This window comes from Scardinius erythrophthalmus (genome assembly GCF_964197995.2).
Source record: "Scardinius erythrophthalmus genome assembly, chromosome: 20".
Lineage (NCBI taxonomy): Eukaryota > Metazoa > Chordata > Actinopteri > Cypriniformes > Leuciscidae > Scardinius > Scardinius erythrophthalmus.
In genome coordinates this window covers 2,561,844-2,569,989 of record NC_138240.1, presented here as the reverse complement: position 1 = coordinate 2,569,989, position 8,146 = coordinate 2,561,844, and positions in this window count along the sequence as shown.

Sequence of the window (8,146 nt, the reverse complement as noted above, 5' to 3'; positions counted from 1 at the left end):
ATCCTGTGAATGAATAAAAGCTAGAATGGCTTGCCATAGCATGTCACTGTGTTTTAAATGAAGCAATACTCGATACTTGATGGTTATTGTTTATTGAGGGATGTGCATCCATATTGACCAGTGTGTCCAGACAATCAACATTTTAAATTGCAATATAGCCTATAAATCAATAGTCATTGTCAATACATGCTTACCATCTTGCTTTATTGCAGAGTTGTCACTAAACTGACTTGGAGACAAGACAATCATTGTCTTGTTTTAGAAGTATGTGCGCCTATAATGAGGAGTGCCATCACACCCATATTGCACTGGTCCCCACAGTCAGATGTTTCTCTGGAAAGAGCGCGTGGAAGTGGCCGGCATTAGCAAGCAAGACACAGAGAGACCAAAAGATGCATTGCACTGCCCAGCAAGACAGACAGACTAGAGAGAAATGCACATCAACTTAACTTTACTGTTCTTTGCTGACATCAAACTTGGAGAGGAGAGAGCACACGTCTGCCTGATCGCTGTTCCCGCAATTCACTCTAATGGTGTTTTTTTTTCTCTCTTTTCGTGACCAGAAGGATAGTTCTGCTTAATTTTCTCATCGATGTTGTAAACTTTGATTGACGCGCTACTTTGACCTGGCTTTGACACGAGGGGGAGGCGGGGCCTTGAGTAATTTGCGGGGCCCTACGCAACTTGCGTAGTGTGTGTGTATAGGGCTGATCGGCTCTGAAGCAGTCATGTGTGACTGGCAGGATGACGTGTGTTGTAAGAATCCCTGTCTCACTCAGCTCTACATCTGACTAATATCAGTATTATTACAGCATGAACTTTAATTAAAGGATAAAACAGCAGTCAGCAGATAATGAAGATGAGTGAAAACACACACACACACACACTTGACCGGATCACCGTTAGGAGTGACCACAGAAAGACTGCGATTGAGCCATCAGGATTTTATCATCCTCTTCTTCACATTTGACAGAACTGACAGAATCTTTCAGCTCATCGGCAACAATCACTCTGTCAGCAGACTATCTCTAATCTATTAAACTTGTAAAGCCTGACTTATGAAATAATGTTGTCTTTTTTTTAATGGAACAGTTTGAACCTTTAGACAATTTTTTTTAAAGGGGTGGATGATTATGATTTCACTTTTCTAACTTTAGTTAGTGTGTAATGTTGCTGTTTGAGCATAAACAACATCTGCAAAGTTACAACGCTCAAAGTTCAGAGCAAAGGGAGATTTTAGCTTTTAAAAAAATCGCTTTTTAAGGACTACAACAAGGCTGGTAGAGACTACAGCACATTCCTCCCGGGTTAGTGACATCACCAACCCTAAAATTTACATAAACCCCACCCCCTGAACACAGTTTATAGATTATCAAGACAGAATATGCTAATCAACGAGTAGAAGATAACTACACATAAACTACATAAATTCATCAACTAACATTCAGAAATGTCCTGTTGCTTCTACATGTTGTCACTTCTTCTTTCTTGAGTCTCTCCATCTTTCTGACTTTAGTTTGAACATAAAAGGCTAAAAGTTTTTGAAATGTTCAGTGCATGTCTGTGTGAGTGCAAGCTGTTGTAGCTCCGCCCCCTGTGCCAGGAGCAGCAGCTCATTTGTATTTAAAGGGACAGACACAAAACGGTGCGTTTTTGCTAACCCTCAAAAAGTGACAATTTTAACATGCGATATAAAAATATCTGTGGGGTATTTTAAGCTGAAACTTCACACACACACTCTGGGGACATCAGAGACTTATTTTACATCTTGTGAAAAGGGCATTATACCACCCCTTTAAGTTTTCATATGATTTTGTTCAGCATTATATTTAATAGCAGGCCTTTATAGCATGTTATAGTGGAAAATATAGTGGATTTTCTTCAGAGGCTCAAACTGAACAAAAATAAGAAATTTGGTGCAAATGCTGATTGTCGCGAACTGCTCTGAGACACAACAGGTTGAGGATCCAAATGCAGTTTTATTTGAAAGGGTAATCCAAATATGTAATCCAGATAACAGGCAAGAGGTCATAAACACAAAGTAAGCAGTCCAAACAAACAAACAAACAAACAAACAAACAAACAAAAAGGGGAATCCAAGAAACGAGCAAAGATTAGTGAATGAATGAATACTGTTCACGAACGCGGGACGAACAAATTCCCATCAGTAGCAAAAATCAAAAACCAAGAACACGGGACGAACACGGGACGAACAGAGAGAATGCTCGGAATTGCAGTAGAGACACTAAACAAGACTTCGCAGGGAATGATTGAGAAAGCCAAGCTTATACGGGGTGAGCTAAACAAGGTAATGACACAGGTGAATGTGATCATGGCTGATTAGTCTGGGCAAAGGATTATGGGAAATGTAGTTAGTGGCTGTGCGGTGATTGGCCGGGTTGGAGTGCCTCTCTGATGGTTATCGCTCTCACTGGCGATCGTTACACTGATATTGATATGGCAAAACATAAGATGAAATCTGATGCTTGTAATGTAAATCACTGAGATCTTTATCTCAGTATAACAGACTTCTTACATAAAATGCATATAAATATCAGTCGTTACTCTGTATCTGCTAATAATATGTCTTAGTAAGATGATATTTAAATGCTTAGATTTATGATCAAATCTCTGTAGTTTTAAAACATATAATGCAATGCAATACAACGATGATTAATAGATGAACAAATAAACCTTCCTCAAAAGCCGGATGATCATATTTCATCTGCATGATTTTTCTAAAAATGTATGTCTGGATAATCAAGTAAACCTGAGCTTCTTCAGTCCAGTGAGTGCTCATCTTGAAATATTACTAAAGTTATTCTTGCGTTTATAAATCAGGTCAGATTTCTCAGCAGAAAGACTTGTGAAGCTCGAGCTGAGGGAGGACGTTTGTACAATTACTGTAAGACTTTTACTTGATAAAAGAGTTTAAACGATCAATCAGAGACAGAAGGACTGGAGGAGAACGAGTGTGACCGGTTTATCAGATCATGTTCATCATTTAAAGGCCTGATCCAGCAGTTTTATATGGCTAAACATGATTTTATAAAGGTTTGAGACATGAATAAAATCATACAGCGTCTCAGAGATCATCGTAGAAAGATATGCACTTTATTCACTGAAAGAAAAATTTCCTGTGAAACAATTCTCACTCAGAAATTGCTAGTTAATTTCACAAATAATTAAATGGAAAGTAAAAATGTGAAAATTTTAAAGTATAGCAGAGACTCAATCAGTTTCAGTTGTTAACAAAGAAGCATTTTTGAATATAATTATATCTTTTGGCTAAAAAAATGCTTTATATATATATATATATGTCATTATATTTCTATTTATAAGTAAATATTTCAGGCCATTTTCAATAGATTTCCTCTGTAACACTTTATAATCAGGTTCAGTTAGTTATGTAAAGACTGAACTATTTTTTTCATTTTGCAAAACATACTCCCAATAATCTGTGGTCAGAACAACGCAACAATGAAACATGTTTCCTCGGAGTGTAAACTCTCTCTTATCCGCTCTCCTGCTCACAGATTGATGTTTCTTAACCTCCGAATGTAACGACACAATCTCATCCCACATGAACGTCACTCTGAAGGAATTCCAGCAGGGATCTTTCCCCTCATTAATCATCATGGAGCTTTGCACTCCAACTTCTTATATTATACAACATAAGCATATGTGGATCACAAAGCAGAATCACTGCCTGAGACGAGACGTCAAACTCGACGTTTGCATCTCCTGAATCAGCGTTGCATCAACATATGAGGTAAAACAGCCAATGCACATGTACTTTCAACAGTAAATGCAGTAAAACCTGTTAATTGGGTCACTATATTAAGTGAAAAACAAACTAATAAGACATTTCAATAAAATACTGTTAAATGTACAGAAAAAGAACAAGCCGTAATAATTCATTTAGATGTTTGTTTTCATGTCAGTAGGGTTTTATGTAACAACTTGAATGTTTTTTTGCATTATTTTGGTGTCATGCGCTGCAAATAAGATTTTCTTATTCAGTATTTTTGTCTTGTATTTCAGTACAAATATCTAAATATCCTTAAATCAAAATACATTTACTGGAAAAGCATGTTGTATTCTGGGGGAAAAAAATCTGAATGAAGTGAGTTTGTGCTTAAAACATGAACACATATCTGCCAATGTGGTCAGAAAATACACAGTTACCCTTTGAATTAAGTTTATTTTTGACCCCATTGGCAAAAAATATTCTTGTTTTAAGCAAAAACTCACTTCATTTTGACACATTTCTCAGTAAACAAGACTTAATATCTTCAGTCATTTAACTTCTCCAGTAAATGCATCTTGATTTAACAATGTTTAGATATTAAAACCAGAGAAAAACTCTGAGAAAGATCATCATTTAGCAGTGTTTGTTCCCATGATGGTGTTTTGTGTTTGATAGGTAGATAGGAATGTGAGGAACACATAGAACATGTAACACATATCCAAATACATATACAAACACACAGCTCATTGAGACACCCACATGAACATGTCAGATGTGAAAACTACAAGGCAGCTGAGGTGGGGGGTGGCAGTATTACAGGTTGTTCAGCGCTGTGATGGAGGTGGGGACAAAACTTTTTTTTAAATAGGCTTTAGTCCAAGTATGTGCGACCGGATGGGAGTAGTGTGAAGAATTTATTCAGGGGATGGTCTGTGTGCTGCTATTGCGCGTGCTAGGTGTGTGATGGCTGTGTCATTCATGTCTGATAGGCTGGGTGTGGGGAGATTGATAATCTTGGAGGCAATATGTGTGATTTTAGTGAGTTTGTTTTTGCAGGTGGCGGTTAGCATTGTGTAGAAACATGAGCAGTACAGCAGGGTGGGTTGAATGATGCTTTTGAAAAAGTGTTTATGACACTGCACCTTCTACATATTAATATTAATCTCAGTTTGTGAAAACATCAGCTTCTTTGATTCATCATGTGACTTGCTCTTTACCACATGTTATTATGGTGGTTTTCAGCACATTATAAAGGTGAAAAACAGATTTTAGTAGAACGGTATCAGTTAATATATATATAGTTTCACTGTAAATGTAAGGTAAATTCGTTAAACCTAGCAACTGTATTTTTTACAGTAAAGTTCAGGGGAAATGAATGAATCTGCTTATAGGCTTTGGTTGTTGTGAAGAAGTCCACAAAAAGAGGTTTTACTGGCATAATCTGATTAACTCAAAAAGCAACAAAAAGGAGCAGAATCATCCGTTCATAATGAACAGCAGTTTCATAGAGATCGTGTGTGATTTTCAAGGTAAAATGAGGAGCTGAACTGACTCATGATGCGTCACGGTGAGAGTTTAGAGATCATATGCTGTAGTAGTGGTTTAATCATCTCTGAGTCAGGTGGTGTTTGATACGGACACAGAAACCTGGAGATCAGAGGAAATCAGCTTCTGAAGAGCTTGTGTTCTTACACACTCGGATCCTTTAAAGGGACAGTTCACCCAAAAGTTAATCATTTACTCCCTCAAGTTGTTTCAAACCTGTATGAATTTGTTTCTTCAGCTGAACACAAAAGAAGATATTTTGAAGAATGTTTATAACCTAACAGTTGGCGGACCCCATAGACTTCTATAGAATAGTCAATGGGGACTATCACATGTTTAATTACCCATATTTAGTGATGTAGTGTGAGACCGATTTCTGCTTTCTCGGACTCGTCTCGGACTTGTTCCTTCAAAGACTCGGTCTTGTTCCTTCAAAGACTCGGTCTTGACTCGGTCTCGACCCTTCAAAGACTCGGTCTTGACTCGGTCTCGACCCTTCAAAGACTCGGTCTTGACTCGGTCTCGACCCTTCAAAGACTCGGTCTTGACTCGGTCTCGACCCTTCAAAGACTCGGTCTTGACTCGGTCTTGACCCTTCAAAGACTCGGTCTTGACTCGGTCTCGACCCTTCAAAGACTCGGTCTTGACTCGGACTCGGCATAGGCGGTTTCGTCCCCATCACTACCCATATTCTTCAAAATAGTTCAGTAGAAGAACGAAAGTCATTAAAGTTTGAAACAACTTGAGGGAGTAAATGATGACAGAAGAGAAACTATCTCTTTAAATATTCCTTGTCAGCTGCTTCCTTTCGGAGTTCCATCGTTAGTTTTAATTCATACATTTTATCAATTAAATAGTTTATCAGTAAAAAATTTTTTAAATAATCTGTTAAACATAAACATAATTAAAAATGTAATGAAAAAATAATGTAAAAAAAATAATAATTGCATCACAATAAGTGTATTGTGATTGTCATTTTGTAATTTTTCTCAGGAAAAAAACAACTCACCTAATGCTGTAAACATACAGAGAGCCCTATCAGCTGGCAGTATTATTTAAAGGGTTAGTTCACCCAAAAATGAAAATTATGTCATTAATGACACACCCTCGTGTCGTTCCAAGCCCGTAAGACCTCCGTTCATCTTCGGAACACAGTTTAAGATATTTTAGATTTAGTCCGAGAGCTCACTGTCTGTGACGTACAACATAGACGCGCTACGCAGTTACACTACGTGAAATAGCTCGAGACCCAGAGAGAAGGAAATGAATAGTGGAATAAAGTCGTTATTTTTGTTTACTTTTTGCGCACAAAAAGTATTCTCGTCGCTTGATAAACTTAAGATTGAGCCACTGATGTCACATGGACTACTTTGATGATGTCCGTACTGCCTTTCTGGACGTGAACAGTATGCCTTCCATTGACTTTCAATGGAGGAACAGAAAGCTCTCGGACTAAATCTAAAATATCTTAAACTGTGTCTTACGGGCTTGGAACGACACGAGGGTGAGTCATTAATGACATAATTTTCATTTTTGGGTGAACTAACCCTTTAAGGTTAAAAATAACTCAAATTAAATATAATGTGTTTTTTCATTATAATAACAACTTTATTTAACGATATAAGTAAAAATATAATAAATATGTAAATATAGTACACATATTTAGCAAAATACTCTCTACAGCTCTTTTTTTCTAGCCAACTAACGTGCTATAGCCTATATTATGGTCATTTGTTCTCCAGCTGTTTTATTGACCCCTTTGTTTGATTGATTGGTCGATATTATGTATGAGGAATATAAAGTTGTACTGTATCTTTCAACAGTGTTCATTCGTGTTTATTTACTATTAGTTAGTAGAGATGATCGGGTCACTGCAGCTAGGGATCTGTCACGTCACATTTACAAGCGCCAAAACGGTATTTATTGTTTGAATTTCGTAATAAAAGTGACAGAATCTGAGAGCTGAGATTTTTTTCTATCATAAGTAACCTGCTCTGTCTAGTCTGTCGGTCTCTGTGTCCTCTTTGCTTCGCGATTTTTCTGTGCGTGAGAAAATGGATGTGTGGCGTGAGAGCATGTGGAAAGTGTCAATAGCGTGAGTCTCACGGTGAATGCGCGAGGGTTGGCAGCTCTGTGTAGAGTTAGCAAAAGTTGGATGTCATAACAAATGTCGGGAAGATTTTAGAATGATTGGTTCATTTATTAATGCTTAAGATCTTTCCTTCATGCTGTGGAAACACGAACACAATGACTGAAAAGGGGCGGGGCTACAGAAACTCTATAGAACATTTCAAATTAATCAAGAACCCTAAGGTTCTATATAGAACCCCGTTGAAACTTTTTTCTAAGAGTGATATCACAAAAACTGACAATTTCCATGTACAATATCAAAAATGTTTCATAGGATGAATTTCGAGTGCTTAAGCTTTCAAATAATCCCTAATTTATGAAGATTACTCAAATAAAAAGGGCATTAAAAAGACTCAGATTCTCACAGAGCTCTGAAGGTGCAAAGGGATTTAAATGACAATTAATCTTCAGTAATATTATCAATTAGACACTATATTGGAGGAGAACTGCAGTTGAGCTGCTGGATAAAGACTAACTTTGCAACTGAATTGAAACAAATACTGAACTAAAGTGAGCTGAACAATAACACTTATCTTCTGTATATCTACCTTACAGCTGAATTTGATTTATAATTGATTAATTTTACAAAACAAACACTGTTATCTTCCTGTTTATTACCATGAAGCTGCTTTGAAACTGTTAAAAGCGCTAGACTGGAGTTAGACTAAAATAATCACTTGACGTTGTTGTACGTACTTTTATTCAGTGAAGAATATGTTT